The sequence below is a fragment of the Telopea speciosissima genome, chromosome 4, assembly GCF_018873765.1.
Source record: "Telopea speciosissima isolate NSW1024214 ecotype Mountain lineage chromosome 4, Tspe_v1, whole genome shotgun sequence".
Taxonomy (NCBI): Eukaryota; Viridiplantae; Streptophyta; class Magnoliopsida; order Proteales; family Proteaceae; genus Telopea; species Telopea speciosissima.
Window position 1 is genome coordinate 30,518,245 of NC_057919.1, and position 20,603 is coordinate 30,538,847.

General features: G+C 42.3%; 1 long non-coding RNA gene across 1 annotated transcript; it reads right to left on the reverse strand.

Moving 5' to 3' along the window:
* Positions 1 to 1,564: 1,564 nt before the first annotated feature.
* Positions 1,565 to 16,038, reverse strand: LOC122660443. The gene is made up of 3 exons (XR_006332689.1): positions 16,029 to 16,038; positions 5,303 to 5,305; positions 1,565 to 1,798 (listed from the first exon to the last, which is right to left on the reverse strand). It is a non-coding gene; the product is annotated as an uncharacterized LOC122660443 (long non-coding RNA).
* Positions 16,039 to 20,603: the final 4,565 nt, after the last annotated feature.

Here is a 20,603-nt window from a genome sequence, read left to right on the forward strand (position 1 = left end):
GGTGAGGGCTTGGGCCTATTTGTGTCCCTGGCTCGTGCTGTGAGTGGTGCCGCACGTGGGCTGACTTTTGAAGAGGCTTTGTCAAATCGCACCGTAAATGATGACTCAAAGTTTTTAAAACACCATGCATAACGATTTGCTGCTCTAGTGGGGTTTTGATGCCTGTAATGTTAGAAACTCGCGTTAAACATTGTCGGTACCTTGGTTGATTGTCGGCCCAAGGTGAGGTAATGGCCTAGGTGGGTGCTTCGACCTATTTGTGTCCCTAGCTCATGCCATAAGCGGTGCCTCACGTGGGCCGACTTTTGATGGGGCTTTGTCAAATCACACCACAAATGATGTCGCATAGTTTTCAAAACACCATGCATAACAATGTGTTGTTTTCCAGTGGGGTTTTGTTGCTTGTAAGGTTAGAAACTCGCGTTAAACCTTACCGGTACCTTGGTTGATTTTCGGCCTAGGGTTAGGTAATGGCCTAGGTAGGGGCTTGGACCTATTTGTCTCCCTGGCTTGTGCCTCAAGCGGTGCCTCACGTGGGCCTACTTTTGACTGGGCTTTGTCAAATCGCACCATAAACGATGTCGCATATTTTTCAAAACACCATGAATAACGATGTGTTGCTCTCCAGTGGGGTTTTGTTGCTTGCAAGGTTAGAAACTCACGCTAAACCTTGCCGGTACCTTGGTTGATTGTCGGCCCAGAGTGAGGTAATGGCCTAGGTGGGGGCTTAGGCCTACTTGTGTTCCTGGCTCGTGCTGTAAGTGGTGCCTCACATGGGTTGACTTTTGACAGGGCTTTGTCAAATTGCACAACAAACAATGACTCATAGTTTTCAAAACACCATGCATAATAATTTGTTGTTCTCTAGTGGGGTTTTATTGTTTGCAAGGTTAGAAACTCGCGTTAAACCTTGCCGGTACCTTGGTTGATTGTCGGTCCAGGGTGAGGTAATGGCCTAGGTGGGGGCTTGGACCTATTTGTGTCCCTGGCTTGTGCTGTAAGCGGTGCCTCACGTGGGTTGACTTTTGACAGGGCTTTGTTAAATCACACTACAAACGATGACTCTTAGTTTTCAAAACACCATGCATAATGATTTGTTGCTCTTTAGTGGGGTTTTGTTGCTTGCAAGGTTAGAAACTTGCGTTAAACCTTGTTGGTACCTTGGTTGATTGTCGGCCTAGGGTGAGGTAATGGCCTAGGTGGGGGCTTGGACCTATTTGTGTCCTTGGCTCACGTGGGCCAATTTTTTACGGGGATTTATCAAATCGTTCTACAAACGATATTACATAATTTTCAAAAATACCATGCATACGATGTGTTACACCCATCCCCCATAGTTTTCAAAAACCTATGCATACAAAATATTTTCGTCATCTCCTCCCCCTCCCCTTCTTAGGCATGTTTTTGAAAAAAATATTTTCTGTGCTGCCTCTCGTTGGATTGCTGCTCATAGTGGGAAATTGAATTCAAAATTTTATGCTAAGCGAGGCCTTCAAGCATTGGTCTTACTCATTCCTTCTAAAAGTTGGTTGGGTGGTGCCATTTCTTGTTTGTGGAAGTGATGCATGTGAGTGGCTATGGGTTTTCTTGTGATAGTAGGCTCTTTGCTTGTGCATTGAACCACTAGGCATAGATACCTTTGTGGGTTGTGACCTGGGCTGTTTGTGCCTTTGGTCAGCATGACAAGGTTCCTGTGTTGCTTACCTAGTCAGATGGAAAGATATTGCTCCTTGATTCTCATTCTGTCTCTTGCCTGCCCTTGTGGTGGTGTGAGGTGGCTTTGAATGAGATGCATATGCTACCTTGCCTTTTGAGGTTATGGGGAATGTGCATTGTGTGTTCTCTAGGATGTGGGACATTTTATGGGCAAGTTGATGTGAGTTCTCTTGTATCCTTTGGTTGCGATTCATTGCACAAGAAAAGATAGACTGTCATGCCCGTCTTGATTGACATCATCCAATGTAATTGGGGGATGTTCTTCATGCGGAACTGGCATCAAGAAGGAAGCTACCTGGTTGATCATGCCAGTAGTCATATGCTTGTCTCAAAGATTAAGCCATGCATGTGTAACTATGAACTAATTCAGATTGTGAAACTACGAATGGCTCATTAAATCAGTTATAGTTTGTTTGATGGTATTTGCTACTCGGATAACTGTAGTAATTCTAGAGCTAATACATGCACCAAACCCCAACTTATGGAAGGGATGCATTTATTAGATAAAAGGTCAACCCGGGCTTGGCCCGTTGCTTTGATGATTCATGATAACTTGACGGATCGTATGGCCTTTATGCCCGCGACGTAACATTCAAATTTCTGCCCTATCAACTTTCGATGGTGGGATAGTGGCCCACTATGGTGAGAATTAGGGTTCGATTTCGGAGAGGGAGCCTGAGAAATGGCTACCACATCCAAGGAAGGCAGTAGGCGTGTAAATTACCCAATCTTGACATGGGGAGGTAGTGACAATAAATAACAGTACCGGGCTCTTCGAGTCTGGTAATTGGAATGAGTACAATCCAAATCCCTTAATGAGGATCCATTGGAGGGCAAGTCTGGTGCCAGCAGCCGCGGTAATTCCAGCTCTAGTAGCGTATATTTAAGTTTTTGCAGTTAAAAAGCTCATAATTGGGCTTTGGGATGGGCCGATTGATCTGCCTCATGGTGTGTACCTGTTGTCTTGTCCCTTTTGTTGGCGATACGCTCCTGGCCTTAATTGGCATGGTCGTGCCTTTGGCATTGTTACTTTGAAGAAATTAGAGTGCTCAAAGCAAGCCTACGCTCTGTATACATTAGCATGGGATAACATCATACGATTTCGGCCCTATTGCGTTGGCCTTCGGGATCGGAGTAATGATTAACAGGGACAGTTGGGGGCATTAGTATTTCATAGTCAGAGGTGAAATTCTTGGATTTATGAAAGATGAACCACTGCGAAAGCCTTTGCCAAGGATGTTTTCATTAATCAAGAACGAAAGTTGGGGGCTCGAAGACAATCAGATACCATCCTAGTCTCAACCATAAACGATGCGAACCAGGGATCGACAGATGTTGCTTTTAGGACTCCGCCGGTACCTTATGAGAAATCAAAGTTTTTGGGTTTCGAGGGGAGTATGGTCGCAAGGCTGAAACTTAAAGGAATTGACGGAAGGGCACCACCAGGAGTGGAGCCTAAGACTTAATTTGACTCAACACGGGGAAACTTACCAGGTCCAGACATAGTAAGGATTGATAGACTGAGAGCTCTTTCTTGATTCTATGGGTGGTGCTGAACGGCCGTTCTTAGTTGGTGGAGTGATTTGTTTGGTTAATTCCGTTAACGAATAAGAATTCAGCCTGCTAACTAGCTATGTGGAGGTACCCTCCATGACTAGCTTCTTAGAGGGACTATGACCGTTTAGGCCATGGAAGTTTGAGGCAATAACAGGTCTATGATGGCCTTAGATGTTCTGGGCCGCACGCGCACTACACTAATGTATTCAACGAGTCTATAGCATTGGCTGACAGGCCCGGGTAATCTTTGAAAATTTCATCAGGATGAGGATAGATCATTGCAATTGTTGCTCTTCAACAAGGAATTCCTAGTAAGCGCGAGTCCTTAGGTCACGTTGACTACGTCCCTATAGACGATGAATTTTGCCACCCTCCAGCGATAATGACAATCGAACGCGAAAGACTGGCAATGCCCTTTAAATACTCCTTTCCTTTGGGGTAACTCAGACACCCCCTGTTCCATTGTGTTTCCACCTATGGTCCCCTCGCATTCCTGAAATGACCCCCCACGACGCCCTCGCTTAAGGCCCTGACCCAGCGGCATCCCGTGTGGCCGCAGTACCATGTGCGAGCATAATGCCCGGCAGCAACACTGCCTGGCAGTGCCGCGCTCGGCCACAGTACCACCCGACAGCGTCGTACTTGGCCGTGGCACCACCCAGTAGCGCCGTGCCCGACTGCGGCGCTGCCAGGGTACCCAAAATGAAAAATTTTTCATCCGGCGGTGCCTCAAAATCCCCAGCTGCGCCGCCAGATGAAATTTTGCCTATAAATAGCCCCTACCCCTCATTTCAAGCAAGCTCTCAAGTGGAGGAGAGGGGGGGACCGCAAAGCTCCATTTTTTTTAGTTTTTTCCTTTTTTCCTAGTTTCGGGGCTCTGCCCCTGTCCGATTTTGAGCTTTTGAGCCTAGTCCCTTTGTCCGGAGTTTGGGTCCTCTAGATCCACCTTTCCTAACCCAGTTCTGTCCAAAAACCCAAAGCCTCCATGGCCTAGTCCCCTTGCCCGATGTCCTAATCCCTAGTTTCTGAAGAGCTTTTCGACGTCGTTATTCTGTCTGAGGTCCTAATATCCGACGCCCGTGCACCGTTACTCTACCCAATATTTGAAGAAGCTTAGCTTCCGAAGCTCTCCGACTCCATTATTCTGTCTGAGGTCTCAGCACCAGACCCTCGTATGCCGTTATGCTTCCCGACATCCAGGTAAGTACCCCCCAAATATTTTTCAGACGCTGTTATTCTGTCTAATATCCAAGTAACTGTTTCTCGATGCCGTTACTTTGTCCGATGAAGGACAAAGCCAGTCTTTTGCCCCCACCTGAGCTGGGGAACGCAATTCATCCTGTATAATTACATTGATTTAAATGCATATAGGTATTTAACTCTTTCATCGCATTTAATTCTGCAATAATGTAGACTTTTAAATTATAACTGTGTAGTGTATAGTAGTTAATTTAATTAAGCAGTGTATTTTAGCTATACATGTGGGAATAGGACATTTATGAAAGAAGAATATTAAAAAACCAGCATCTATTAGAAAGGTCGCTTTTGTCGGGCGAGGTGGGTGCCTAACACCTTCCCACTTTCGTAACCTGACCACTTACCCCGAATCTCTGACCAGACCAAACAAAGTCCCGTAGCCCTTCACAAAACTACACCAATGGGTCCTAGGCCCTAATCCTAGGTGGTGACTCCATTTCATTTAATTGTATAACCCCCATCCCCTGATAAATCATAATCATTTGAGAAAACGCATTCCTTCTCTCTCTCCAACCGAGGAGCATAATCCCCAACCCATCCGAGCCAAGTGCGGGGAACGCATCAAACACCCCTCATGCGTGGTTCCAGGAAAGGATCCTCACAGTAGCGACTCCGCTGGGGATTGATGGTCAAGCTTTCAATACTAGATTCTACCATTGAACGCAAGAATATTCTTCCTTCTGCATTATTGTTTGATAACATGTTTGGCTAACCCCCTTTGTGTACTAACTGCATCATGTGTGTTCGAAGTGAAGTCAAATGACGAGGGTACTCCCTGTTGTGCCTCTACCCTCGGGGAGATGGGGCTCATCATACTAAGTACTCTAAGATCGGATGATACCCGCTTCTGCTACCACTATCATGCACACACAACACTGCATAGAAACACACAGCCCCACAGTTAGTCGTTGGATCCCATATGTAGATATGGGTAATTTGTGGCAAAGCCACAGCCCTTGATATTTATTGCACGAGTTTAGAATCACCGACGAAGGTATTCACTAGTGTGTCATGGGGTACTTTGCTACTCAAAAAGGGCACTAGTTTGATTACTCTGAGATCGTACCGACGAGGGTGTTCACTAGTGTGCCGTAGGGTACTTCGCTACTAAAAAAGGGCACTAGTTTGATTACTCTGAGATCGTGTGACCTACTCTCTAGGTATTTTAAAAGCACCATGTAATGATGATTTGTGATCACGAGTGATAGGTATATAGGTGCTGTCAAGGGTGACCTTTTTCTGTCCTATCAGCCTACCCAATGCATGCATCATGTAGGAAAGTAGACCATATATGATTAGGATACGCCACAAACTAACGTAGCAACCCTTCAGGGCCGAAAACGAGGTTCCTGGCAGTATATCCTCCTTAATGTAGTTTATCTGTCATGGGAAAGGGCTCCATTTGTCCCTCAATAGTCCCTCGATGAAAGCGACCTAACCGTCCGGGATGGTGTATCAAAAAAAAAATGTAGCTTCGATAGTCCCTCGAAAAATGGTACACTGCCTGGTACATTATGTCAATAATGGAGCTCTGGTTATCCCAAAATGGAAGGTACTCTACATTAACTGAGGATAGACCATCAGGAGATCCTCGGAAAAGCCCTCTTCGTGACGATCCTAATACGATCTCTAGGAGCCATCGAACAAGAGAGGATTTATGACCAGAAGTGGAGCGAAGAGGTCAAGAATGTCACACCACCCAACCACTGTTTGTATATATATATTTGTATATTTGCTTTGTAAACCAGAACATAGATATGTATATACATATATAAAGAAATTTAAAAAATAATTAAAAAAGATAAAAAAATATATGATACTTTATTTGTCACACAAAATCCTAAAACAATCTTTCGCCTTTGTAAGGCACAGTTCCGCGACGAAAGAACCCCTTGTTGCCCGCTTGGGACCGTCAGGCCGGCCAATTAACTTGGGCCCACCTCAACCACTCTCTATCCCCTTCGTACAATAGAAATCACAGTCCATCTTCTAGTCCCGCAAGGCAGAGTCCAATAGGGTCACCTCCTTTTACGAGTAACATGGATCCATCAGAGGCCGATTCTTTAGGAAAAGTTTTGAGTCAAGAAATGGTCAGCATGAGGAGAGAGATGACTGAGATGAGACAGCTAGTCACACAGATGGTTTAAGAGATGCAAAGTTAGTCTCGAGGAGACAATGCACAAATCCCCAGAGAACCTAGGGTGACGTTAATACCCAAAGTACAACCCAAGGTGATGATACAGGAAGAAGAAGTTGTGGTCCTCAACACCCCCACAGAATCCCCCTGAGACTAAAAGAGAGAAATAGATGAGGGAGAAAGTTGAAAAACTGGAGATTGCTCTGCAAGGAAAAGTAGTAGCAAAACCAGAAGATGATTTGGTCTTCTTCTCGATGGAGAGAATACCTGAAGACTTCAAATGGAAGCTTAACAAGTTCGACGGGACAACGGACTCGAAAGCCCACCTAAAAATATTTATTATTGTGGCCGAGTCAAGGGATCTTACTGAGAACCAAATGGGTCAAACCGTCCTTTACTCATTGGCTGGATCAGCTCTAAGATGGCTCACCCAGTTAGACCAGAATCAAACTCAAAGCTGGTCGACAGTGGTGAAGGAGTTCACCAAGTAGTATTCTTAGAACACTGAGGTAGATATTACTCAGCGTGAGTTGGAGACCTTGAGCCAAGGAGCCGATGAAGGATTTTCCAATTTGAATTCTCCGGGCAGCAGTCACACACAAGAGCACAGCTGGATAGCAACACTGGGCCCACGCAGCCTGCAAAGAGGTAGACCGCACGCGCTGGTACTGGCCACACGCAAGCTGCAGCCTGCATTGCGAGCGTGCGTGGTTGAGGCCGCAGCTCTGCCGCAGCTACGTACTGAACACGCGCGCGAGGTGCAAGCCACAGCCCTGCTGCAACTGCACTCCGCGCACGTGCAAGGCACAGGCAGTGGGCGTGCAGAGGCAGCAGGTCGTGCGCAGTGAACCTAGGGTACATGAAATTTTTTTTAATTTATTCTAGAATAAAGGGTTTTAAGCCTATAATGGAATAAAACAAAACAATCACAAAATTAAAATTTCCATCATCTTATATGTCAAAGGTTGTTACAACAACCATAACCACCCATGTGCACATGGCAAGGTTGTTATATGAATAACCCACCTTGTAACCACCCATGTGCATATGGGAAGGTTGTTACAACCATTATAACAGCATATGTGCAATCATCCATAACCATATTCTACCATGAATATTTCATTAAAAAGATTGCATCCCTTAGATAATAATTACGTACAATTAATTATATGATATCCATGGGCAAGAAAGGTGACTCTGATACCACACTATTGGCAAAGCTATGGTCCAGGGATCATTGTACTCATGTATCAAGCTGAGCTCACAAATTTTGGAAAGTTTGGGTCACCCTAGAGCGTCCCAAAGTTGCCCTGGGCATCATATTTTCAATTTTGAGGGTTTCCCATGGTCACCCATGGATGCCCTACTGTGACCCTATTAGGGTTTGGTATGACAAGCCAATGCCCAGTCCTTCTCTTTCTTCTCCCATAAAATTATGGGATCCACGACAAAGAGAAAACACCTCTCTATTCCATTTCATGGAAAGAGGGATCCATCCCATACGCGAATGTGCAGCGGAAAAGAATCGATTCGGGTTTCTTTTGCATCTCATGAATAATCACATAATCAAAACAATAGGAATTAACATAAATTTGCTAACCTGATGAACCTCAAGTGTTGCTCCACCAATAGACAGTGGTTCTTACTCCAACGAGCACTTCAAGTAAACAGATCTGAACCTCCAACGGTGCAGCCAAGGTTCTCCAAGCCAATCCTAGATCCTCTTTAGTTCCTCAGTCACAGATCTCGGTTTCCAAAACCCTAACTCTAAAAATATCTAGAGTGCTAGAAGAAGGGAAGAGAAGAGATCACAAGAGAGAGAGGGAGAGCCAAAAAACATGGGAGAGGGGGCACTGCAAAAAACATGGAGGCACCCTTATCATATGGTCGACTGCTTTGTTTGTCGAGAACTACAGACCCATGGCCAGTGCCCAAAATCGACTTGCAGTAGTTCAACGGTAAGAATAGGGAAAGAAATGAGGGTTTTCTATTTCAATAACTAATAGGGTTAAAATGGACATTTCAACTTTGGGTACTAACTTTGCTTAACATTAGGGGGAAGGTTGATATTTTGACAAGGTTTGGGGTGATTGTGATATATTGTATACTTAGAGGGGGTGTTCGTGAAATTTTCCCATATTTTTTTGCTTTAGGTCAGCAAAGATATATATTAAAGAAAATAATCAAAGAAAATACATAAAAATCAAGCTATAAGAAGCACAAAAAATCAGTCCCCATAACCACATTCGGCAATGCCATCAATAGATGTAGAGCAATCAAAACAAGAGAAAGCACCTCAACTAAACCTTAAATGAGGTTTATCTAATGCATCCCAGCTTATTTGCTTTATGAAAAAATGAGGGGAAAAACCCAAGAAAACGAAGCACTTGAAGCAGCTGCATGTTTAGCAAGTACGTCCACTGAGTTAACTTCACAATAGCAATGAGATATTTCCCAATAGATCTTGTCTAGATAGCTCTTGCAATACAACCATTGCTAACTGAAACACCGAGGAATAATGGCTTTTTTAATACACCATACAACCGATTGAGAGTCACACTCTACCCAGATCCACAATAGATTTAATGACATTGAAATTTAGATTGCTTCAAAAAACGCTGCAAACTCAGCCCAAAAGTTAGATGTAATACCTTGAAAAGAAGAGAATCATTGCATCGACCTACCCAGATGATCTCTAATCCCTCTAGCTCTAGAGTTACTATGCTTGCCCAAATAGCATCCATCAATGTTGATTTTAATACACCTCTCAACTGGGCAAATCAAAAAAAAGTTCCATTATTTTCTAGGAGGAAACAACAGATCTCACAAGGCGTAGAGAACTAGAAATCTACAACTCCTTCATTGATTTAATCTTCACAAGCAAAATTAGAGAGAAATTGTGAAGGTCATTTAGAACGGCCTTAACAATTAAAGCAGGATCTTTTCTGGAATTATCAAACTGTCTTCAATTGCATTCCATCAAGAGCTGGTAGGGAATATAAACTAAGGAAGCAATCTAAACCATCTTCAAAGGAGAAATAGTGGCTTTGCGTTTGCACCAACAAAACAACTGACGCAGTAAAAGAAGGGTGGGCTAGATATTGTTCTAGCATAAACAACCTCAAATCCACAAGGTAGGAGAAAAGGATGAAATTGTCAATTTTTCAATACATTTCTCGAATGAAGGTTACAAATTCAGAAGAGACCTTAAATAAGGTCAAATACAATTTAAAATTCATAAAGTGCTCTAAAATTCAAAATATTACGTCAAAATTTATATTTGAAATTCAAAATTTTAAAACTTCGACAGGCTTTTTCACCTTTGAAACTGATGTAGGCCCAGAATTGCATCTTATTACTTATTTTAGTTTTGATTAATTATTTAATGTAATTTAGGTATAGTTTTAGGATTCTGAATTATTTCAGATTTTATTTGGTTGATGGTCAATCCAAGCCCATGAGTAGTTTATTTAATTAATATAAGCCCACAGTTAAGTAGGTTTAGGATTTTTATGATTGCTTCTAATTTCAACCGTAGGAATTTAATTAAATTGGTGGTTGCGATTGATTAGGGTTTTATTAGTGTTTATTTTCCTTTAAATATGTAAGGACTATGGCCATTTTAGTCAATTGAATATTGAATTGAATTTTGGAGTTTGTCCTTTTAAAGTCTTAAAGAACTTCTCCCCCTTCCAAGCCGTGAAGAGCTTGAAGACAGGCCTAGAAGAGCTTGTATCGTGCCGGTTGAGCATACCCCACCCTCTATTGATCCTAGAAGAGTACGATAGTTGGCATCCAAGTTTCCGTGCTTGCATTATTTGGTAATCAAAGCCAACTAGAGATCTGTCATGGCACCCATGTGTAGAGACGACCACACAGCTCCAGATGAAACAATAAACCTTGCAGAGGAAAATCAGCAACCTTGCCAAAAAGTTGCTGATGATCAATTCACAACACATGTTGACTTTAGTAAACCTCCAATCTTCCACAAGTATCTAGATGAGGATGTCGGAACACATGATGGTTTTGAAAGACTTGAACCAGATTTTGCTTCGGAAGCACAACAAGACTTCTACCCATATCATGGCATGGTAACATCATTTAAACCGTTGAAAGATAATACCATACAGATTAAGATGGAGGTAGCTTGCACCAAGGTATGTCAATCTGGCCGCAACACAGCGCACCATCACGGAAGATTAACTTTGCGGTTGCAACTGTAATATCATTGTCTAGCTTTGTGCCTATGATGAAGCCAGAGAAGATGTTGTTGGTGCTAGAGTGGTTGTAAATGCTACAGGCGAGAGCCTATTGAAGGAGGTAAGCCGTGAAGCTGCTGTTAGTAATGTGGAGGCCTAGGCGCCACATGTGATATCAAATTCTGTACCAAAAAATGATTCTAATACTCGGGGTCAGGTTGCATCTACTGCGGGGCACTCCTTGGTGGTTCGATCTAGGCAGATGCCCTTGGATGTCATAAGTGAAGCAAGTTTGGGGGAGGAGGAGAATGGATTTGATGCTATGGCTGTTGTTAGACCTTGTTCTTTGGGAGGATCCCCCAAGGCTTATTTTGATACGCACTTTGCTGCCCGGCATGCCAGAGATGATCTTCATATGATTACGAGAAAAGGGGAAGGCCCAAACTGTATTGCTCTATTGGAGGATTTTAAGGCTTTTCAAGCTTCTTTAAAAGAAAGACTTCTCCTTACCGTTGCGAGGGAGAGGATTGAAGATAGGGCAGAACAAAAACAACCGCTCAAGGAAAGTGGTGTTAACAACTCAGAGAATTCTCCAAGGAACCCAGGGAAAGGAAAGAATAAAAATACTGAATTGCATGAAAACTCGGTGCACTGAGGAATGATTACTAGGTCTATAGGACCTAACCCTCCTCCCCCCCCCCCCTCATCGTGTTTTTAATGCTTGTGCTTTTTTGGAACATTATGGGTTTGGGAAATAAGTCGTCTTTGAGGCGTTTGAAAGCTATCATTTTATCTGACAAGGTGGAGATGGTTGCTATTGCGGAACCAAAAATTCAATTTGCAAAGGTTTCAAGTATTATGAGGAAGATTGGGATGGATGAGGTGTGCTCTAGTGGAATGGAGAATGGAGAAAGAATTTGGGTTTTTTAGAAAAGGGATATTCAGGTTAAAGTGGTTAAAGAACACGTGCAGCTTGTTTCCTTGGAATGCTCTTCGTACAATTCTTCTGAGGTCTTAATTAACTTTGTGCATGCCCTTTGCTAGGTGGGGGATCATAGGTAGCTATGGGCTGATTTATTGAAAAATGCACAATCCTCAAACCTTCCTTGGGCGGTCGGGGGGGAGGGGACTTTAATGCAATTCTTGATCCGTTGGGAAAGGTAGGAGGAAGATCGGCTTGCCCAATCTCTCTTGAGGAATTTGGGAATTTTGTGAATGTTGCAGGGCTTTTTGATGGGGGTTTCCAAGGTAATTCCTTCACCTGGTCCAAAAATCAGATGGGCGGCAGAAAACTTGTTGCCCGTCTTGATCGCTTTCTATTTAATGGCCTCTGAGCTAATTATTTTGCTGTGAGTAAAGTGACTCATTTATACAGGCCTTTTTCGGACCATGCCCCCGTTCTGTTGGATTGTGCTATTCAGGTGACTAAGAAATTTTATTCTTTTAAATTCCAGCAAATGTGGCTATTCCACCCTGGCTTTATGGATTATGTTAGGAAATGTTGGTTGTCACCTTGCTACGAATCTCCATTTCATAATCTTTTTCTAAAACTTAAGCCCTTTGATCTCAGCTTTGATTTTGGAATAAAAAGGTGTTCAAAAATATTCACCAAAATGTTAGAAGGTCTGAAGATAGAGTTAGCAGAGCGCAAGTGGAGTATGAGCAAAATTCTAATGAGACAATAGGGGGGAACTGGAGGAGGCTAAAAAAGCTCTCAATGAAGTGTTACTTCAAGAGGAAATTTTTTGGAGGCAGAAATCAAGGGTGAGATGGCTCAAGGAGAGGGAAAGAAACACAAAGTTTTTCCATACCATGGTCAATGTTCAAAGACGACATCAGTGTGTGGATAAAATTAAAGACATCAATGGAAATTGGGTCACAGATGCAACTGGTATAGCAGATGAGGCGATGAAATATTTTTTTGACATTTTTTCTTCTCAGAATTGTCAGCAAGATGAGGAACTTTTGCAATACATCCCCACTCTGATTTCAAAAGAAGAGAGTGTGCTCCTCTTGGCTTCCCCTTCTTTAGAAGAGGTTAAGGTGGCGGTTTTTGGTTTGTCGGCAGATAGTGCCCCAGGTCCAGATGGATTCACTAGCTACTTTTTTACGGCCTGCTAGGTGATCATTGGTAATGATGTTTGGGCCACGGTCAAGGATTTCTTTGCAGGGGGTTTCTTGCCTTGGTGCTACACATCGACCAACTTGGTGTTAATTCCAAAGACGGATAACCTGGAGGTAATGTCTGACTTTTTCCCTATTAGTTTGTGTAATTTTTCTTATAAAATAATTGCTAAGATTATCTCTGTAAGGCTTGCTACCATTCTCCCTCCATTATCTCGGAGGAGCTAGGAGCTTTTTTACAGGAGCAGAACATTCATGATAATATAGCTCTGATGCAAGAAGTGGTTTAGGATATCAATAGGGATACCCGTGGAGCCAATGTGGTGCTTAAGTTGGATATGACAAAGGCATATGACCAGCTGGAATGGAATTTTTTATACAAAGTTTTAAGGAAGTTTAGCTTTGCGGAGGAGTGGATCAACCTGATCAGAAAAATGGTGGAAAATTGTTCGTTTTCTATAGTTCTTGGTGGTGGTGGTCAGGCTTTTTTAAATCTTCAAGGGGAGTGCGCCAAGGGGACCCATTGTTGCCATTTCTATTTATTCTTGCAGAGGATGTCCTTAGTAGAGGTTTAAGATCCCTGTTTGTGGAGGGAAGAGCAAAATTCTGTCAACTGCCTTAGGGATGCCCAGGAATTTTACACAGCTTATTTGCGGATAATACCATAATATTTTCTAAGGGGCTGAAGAATTCTTTGAAACAAATCATTGGCTTCATCAACAGGTATGAAAATTTTTCCAGGCAGCTAGTTAATAAGGCTAAGAGCTGCTTCGTAATAAGCGAGAAAGACCCCAATCACAGGTGCCGCATGGTAGAGTCAATCACGGGGTTTACCAGAAAGAGATTGCCAATCTCTTATCTTGGTGCTCCTTTATACGCCGGGCGTCTTCACATTAATTTCTTTGATGATTTTTTAGCTAAAATGAGAAGGAAGGTGGCTGACTGGAAAGGAAAATTATTGTCCTCAGGGGCGAGAGTGATCTTGCTCAAATATGTGCTCGCTTCAATGTCAATTCACATTATTTCAACCTAGGATATCCCTAAAACTGTGGTTAGAAGGTTTAATAGCATCTGTGCTGATTTCTTGTAGGACTAATCTGATTGGGGCAACTGACACCACTGGCTGGGTTGGAATAAGGTGTGTAAACCGTTTAAGGAAGGTGGCCTGGGTATCCGTCATTTAGAAGACATAAGCCTGGCTTTGTGCTTAAAGGGCCTATGGAGAACCTTGTCTTCTAAATCGCTGTGGTGTTCCTTGTTTAAGGTAAAAGATCTAAAAAAAGAACATATTAACTTGGTAGGATTGAAGGCAGGTGGGTCGATCTCCTGGAAAAGAGCTTTGTTGCATAAAGGTTTTTTGCTTTCAAAACTCAGTGGCTCATTGGAAAAGGAGAAATTAATTTTTGGATGGATAACTGATCGAAATGGGGGGCTTTTGGTGGATTATGTAGATGGATCTCTTCATCTTAATTTATCTGTTCGGGTCAAAGATGTTATAAGTGTGGAAGGGATCTGGAGTCAAGAGCTGTTGCTTAGGATTGATTCAAGCAAGTTCAGGACAGCCTGATGAATGGTAAGTTTTTTCTATCTGACAAGGAGGATACCCTTGTTTGGACTCCGGCAAGGGATGGTAAATTCTCCACTAAATCCTTGTGGAATGAAATCAGAAATATCTCGGCAGAAATACCATTTGCTAAATGGTTTTGGAATCTAATGGTTCCTACCAATATTGGATTCTTCTCTTGGCAAGTCTTGAGTAGGGGAGTTCCGACGAATGACACCATCATGAAGATGGGGCTGCCATTAGCTTCGAAATGTCAATGTTGTGGGCCTCCCAGGTGTGATTCAATGAATCACTATCTAGTGGAAGGTGGTACGGCATCAAAAGTTTGGAGTTTTTTCATACATGCTGTCAGTAGGACAGCAATGGAACTGAAATGGGAGATAAAGCATCGATAAAAAGAGGCCAGTCCATGGAAGCTTTGGACTTCATGGAAGTTGGTGCCTTGGTGGGAGTCGGCTAACTTTGGATCACCTTTATCTTGGCGTCATCAATGGAGATGCCATCACCAGATATATTGAACCCTAGAAATAGGATCTGTTCTTTCAAGAAATAGCACTTGTCTACCGCTGCATATAATTTCTCCTTGCGAAGTACGAGTAGGATGGCATGAAGGTGCTGCATGTGCTCGTTAGTAGATTTGCTAAAAATTAGAATATCATCAAAGTACACCACTGCAAATTTACCAAGATAGGATTGCAAGACTTGGGTTAGAAACGCATGAAAGTGGAAGGTGTGTTTGACAAACCAAAGGGCATTACCAACCATTCAAAGAGACCGTCATGGATCTTGAAGGTCGTTTTCTACTCGTCACCTGGCTTGATCCATATTTGATGGTAGCCGCTTTTCAGATTAAGTTTAGAAAAGATAGTTGCACCAGCAAATTGGTCCAATAAGTCATCCAACCGGGGTATAGGAAAATGGTACTTGATCCTTATCTTATTGATGGCGCGACTATCAATGCACATTCTCTATGTTCCATTCTTCTTTGGGACTAATAGAGCTAAAACTGCACAAGGACTAAGGCTTTCTTGGATGAAACCTTTGTCCATCAACTCTGTGACTTGCCGATGTAGCTCTTCATGTTCGGTGGGGCTCATGTGGTAGTGGGGTAGCTAGGTTAGGTAGTGATGATCCGGGCATCAAATCAAGTCAATGTTGAATGCTCCTCATTGGTGGAAGACCATGAAGGAGGTCAATGGGAAACTCATCACTAAATTCCTCCATCAATTGCTTAACCATATTAGGGATTGAGGAATCAACTTCTCCATTGTCCACTTTATTCAAGAGCATGTAGACCATCTGCGAACCATCCAAAACACTTCATAAATCTCGCAAAGTGAGCAAGTTAAAATTTTCAACAATGGGGGTCTTAATCGAATCCTTGGATGGTGCTAAAACAATTTTCTTTTCATTGTACACAAAGGCATAAGTATTTTCATTCTTCTCTTCTTCTTGTCTTCCATCGATTCTTGACACTTTCTTTGAAGTTCATGCTTCGTGCTTGCATCAAGTGGTATCAGAGCTTCCCATAAATACAAGGATTATAGTGATATACTTTCCAAGAGTAAAAATAGGAGCCAAGAGAAATAATAAGAAAGTCTTCATATGGACAAGGGTGGGGGATCCTTGTAATCCATGAGCTGGACTTTCTTGAAAGAATCATTTTTTGTATGATTCTTGATCCTAACCGATCTCCTAAGGGATTTGGGGTGTGTACCGTTAGCCTCTATGGCTTCTTCATGTGGCTTGGCTGCATCACTAATATTGCTAATTAATTCATGCAACATGGACTATGTGTTTTCGTTTGTGTGTTCCCCATCCCCTCATTGAGCTCAGTGGAGCTTACCCCTCTTTATGCAACCTTTTTAGATGTGTTTGCAGGTGATATTTTGATGGTGCTCCTTCTTTGGTTATATTTTGTTCGGTATCGGTGATTTGTAAACGATGACTTCGGGCTATGATGCTGAGTAGCTATTGATGACTGTGCCAATGGGGCATCTGGATCGAGGGAACTTATCTTTTATTTCCTTTGAAAGTTATCATTTGCATTGTGTAACCTTGTATAATTTTATTGAAGGAAAATTACACTGCCACCCCTTGAGGTTTATATTAAATATAGTATGACCCCCTGTATTTTTAAAATATACACCCAGGACCTTTAAGTGGACGATGTTAAGTATAAAATTTAAGAGAAAAAGTTCTCTGTCCGAGAGTGTGGCCTATGCTAGCACTCCCATGAGTCTATCTCTCTCTTCCCCATGTGAAAAGACACCTCTGCCCCTTGTTTTAAGGAGGAGAGAGATAGACACATGGGAGTGCTGGCGTAGGCCACACTCCTGGATAGAGAACTGCTTCCAAAAATTTAAATAACAATTTTGCCCTTCAATTAAAATAACCCTATTCTAATTTTTTTATTTTTCTAACTTAAAAAAGTGGGACCCACCACTATTTCTTCTCTTCTTCTTTCTTCTTCTTCTTCAACCACCTCCCCACCATTGCTGCAACCTTCATCCCACACCTTACGATCTAGGGTTTTTAGTGCATTTCTGATGATCAAGAAGATCCAAAGGGCCCTCTAGTCATGCAATCGGCTAGCAATGTCGATGGCATGATCAAAGGTGGAGGTAGAATGTTTGTAGTTTGGGAGGCGATCAAGGAAATCAAAGAACTAAAGATCCTTGGAGCCATCATTCCAGAGGTGTTTCAGGACTCGATCAACAACATCAGGGGACCATTGTACATAAGATTTTTCTAGGGATTTGGTTAGGGTTTCTGGTTTGCTTTTCAAGATGAGGTGGGTAATGTGGAGAAGGGAATCTTGTGATGGTGACAAAGGGGTTTTGATTGCTTGGTGGTGACATGAACATTTGATGGTGAGGGGAGCTTGGGTGGATTCACTGGGTTGAGAAATATTATTGGCATTGAAAATATTATTTCTCCATTAGCATTATTCTCCTCTATGTGGAGAATATATATAAGGTGTATACATCCAATCGGATTTTCAAGGATTACAAGAGATTCAAGGAATCAAAGCGAGTACAAAGATATTCACAATCTGATCTGGGATCTTTCAAGAATAGAAATGCATATCACATGTGATTGGAGAAATCCATATCACATGTGTTTCCTAAAATGAGTGGATACCGATCTTGAGTATCCATAACTGATAGGATCCTCAAGATCGGTTGATACACCCCCTCAAGTGGTAGGTCGGTGACAGCAGAGCTTCAACTTGTCCCTTAGAAATTCAAATCGTACAGTGGAGAGGGCCTTGGTCATTATGTCAGCGACTTGGTCATTTGTTGAAATAAATTAGACAGAAAGCTGTTTCTTAGCCACCCACTTGCGCACAAAGTGAAAGTCAATTTTGACGTGCTTCGTGCATGCACGAAAAACCGGGTTGGCTGAAAGATAGGTAGCGCCAATGTTGTCACACCACAGGATTGGCGGTGCCTTTACCGGGAAGCCAATTTCATTGAATAGAGATTCAAGCCAAATGAGTTCGGCCGCAGCATCAGCTAATGCTTTGTATTCTGATTCTGTAGAGGATTAGGCTACAATTTTCTGTTTCTTGGATCCCCATGAGACTAAATTGGGACCAAGAAAAATTGCAAAACCTCCTGTAGATCTGCGATCATCACCATCACCTGCCCTGTCGGCATCAGAGAAGGCCTATAGACGATGATCAGTGGTGCGATGAATGAGCAGTCCATGGCCTCTGGTATGCTTCAAGTAGCGTAGAATTTCCAGAGGCAGCCAATTCATCTGCGATTGATTTTGGTCGCTGAAGTAGGGCAGGAACACCCTCATCAGGTTTTTGCTTCAGGTTCAATAGATCCAGGTGGAGAGACATGAGCCTGGTTGTAGATGTAGAACCAAAGGCCTCATGTAGTGTAGTCCAGCACTCATGGCTGGTTTCTTTGTCCAATAATAAAGGAACAAGAGACTTCGACAGAGATCCATGTGTCTTCAGTAATCATCCAGTCTCTATCATCTGATCTATTTGTTCCATTGCTTTTATGCTGCCTGAAAACTAGTCTCAAACTTCACAACAATTCGTCTTCAACCCGAGAAGATAGTCCAGAGACTCGTTGGTTGCCGCTGCAATCAAATGAGATTCTGGGAATGAAGACTCGCCGCTGCTATCAACTTGGAATGTAGACAGAGAAGAGGAAGGAGGCAGGGGTTCAAAACACTTACGGTTTCCCCTTTCTTTAATTCTGAATTTTCACAGAGAATGAAATGGGTTCGATTCAGATGCCATGTGAAAAAGGGAACACATCGATTTTCCATCAAATGGTTTCCCCTTTCTTTAATTCTGAATTTTCACGGAGAATAAAATGGGTTTGGTTCATATGGCATGTGAGTTCATATTTTTTCCCACCGATCATCTGCTCTTCCCTTTTCAAACCCTTGTTCCTCTTCTTCTAAATAGCAAATCCTATATCAGAATTCCTGTTTCTGCAATAGGATCCTGAGGTGAGATGTGAACAGCGTGGGAGGAAGATGAGAAGAAAAACTCTGAAAACAATGAGACTAGAGTGTGGGGTTGAGAGCAAGAAGAGGGGGGTGAGGAGGTGGTGGTGGCGGCTGCGGGAGGCAAAAGGTGTTTTAGAAGAAGGAGAAGAAGAAGAAGGAAGAAGAAATAAAAAAATAAATAAAAGGATTGAATAAAGAAACAAAACCGACGTTAGATTTAAATAAAAATATTTAAAACTGATGAGATAGGTATAGGAGGTTTTCGGTTAAAGGTATATTTGTCATTTTAAGGCATCAATGGCCAACACGTCAGCAACCAACGGGAATGCTCTAACGAAGTGGGGCTGAGTGTAACAAGTACCTAAACTCAGGGGGTCAAGGTGTATATTTTGAAAACACAGAGAGTCGCACTGTATTTAGTACAAACCTCAAGGGGTGATAGTGTAATTTTCCCTTTTATTTACTGTGGTTTTAGCCTTTAGTTGACCCTTTTGAGATAAAACGTAATATGTTGAATTACTTATCACTTAGATGTTCGAATCTCCTTTAATGATGATATACGCTTCCACACTCTAGTTTCTACTTTTGCTTCTAAGGTAATTGTGTTTCTTTACACACTCTAATGTATATGCGATATTTGTCTTTTGAGTTGACTGTGATTTGAGCCATTGCATCGAGATCCTGGTGGAGGTTAGGATGTTTGTAAGCATCCCAGTCATATCAAAACCCTGGGGTAGGGGTTGGTGTGTGACAGTGATTATTCGAGCAGGGTTGTGGATGCCATTACCTAAGTGTCCATTGGTCCTTCCCTTGTGTAAGCCTTTGGACAGTTGTTTTCTTGGGGGGGGGGGTGGGGAGGGCTCCAGTAGTTTCTGGAGTTGGATCTCCCTCCCATGTATATTCTATTTCTGCTTCTTCTCAATAAAGGATCTTACTTATCTTATATAATTTTGAAAATCCCCAATCATGCAATAGTTCACACTATTGATTGGAGTACTACTATAAGCATCCATGGACATGCATATGGGTATTTTGCGTGATGATTTTCGCAGTTGCAGTTTCATTCATCATGTTAGGGAGATTAATGGTTGTGCGGACTACTTAGCTAGCTTCGTTCATTTTGTGCATGAACTTGATTTAAATACCAATTGTCTACCAGAAGCGCTTTCCACTAAAATTAGGAATGATGCTTCTGGTATGACATACTACAGGTTGTAAGCTCTTTTATTCTACTAATATAAGCTCCTTTTAACCAAAAAAAAATTTAAAATTTGACACTTAGTTACTACTATGAGCTGTAAATCCCAAATCTGGGACTCACATGTTAAGAACATCGAAGCCACAAACCTATAAAAAAAAAAAAAAAATGGAAGCCACAAACAATTTGACAAGGGGTGCTGGTTCTTGACTAAGTCAATTGAAATTTGGCAAACAATACAAATCCCATAAATGCTTCATGTCAGGAACTTGGCATTACACAACCAAGGCAGTTCAACCTTAAAATGCAGCGAATCATTTCCCCTTTTTTCTTTGTTTGGTCAAGAAGCGAATCCATGCCAATTCTCTAAGT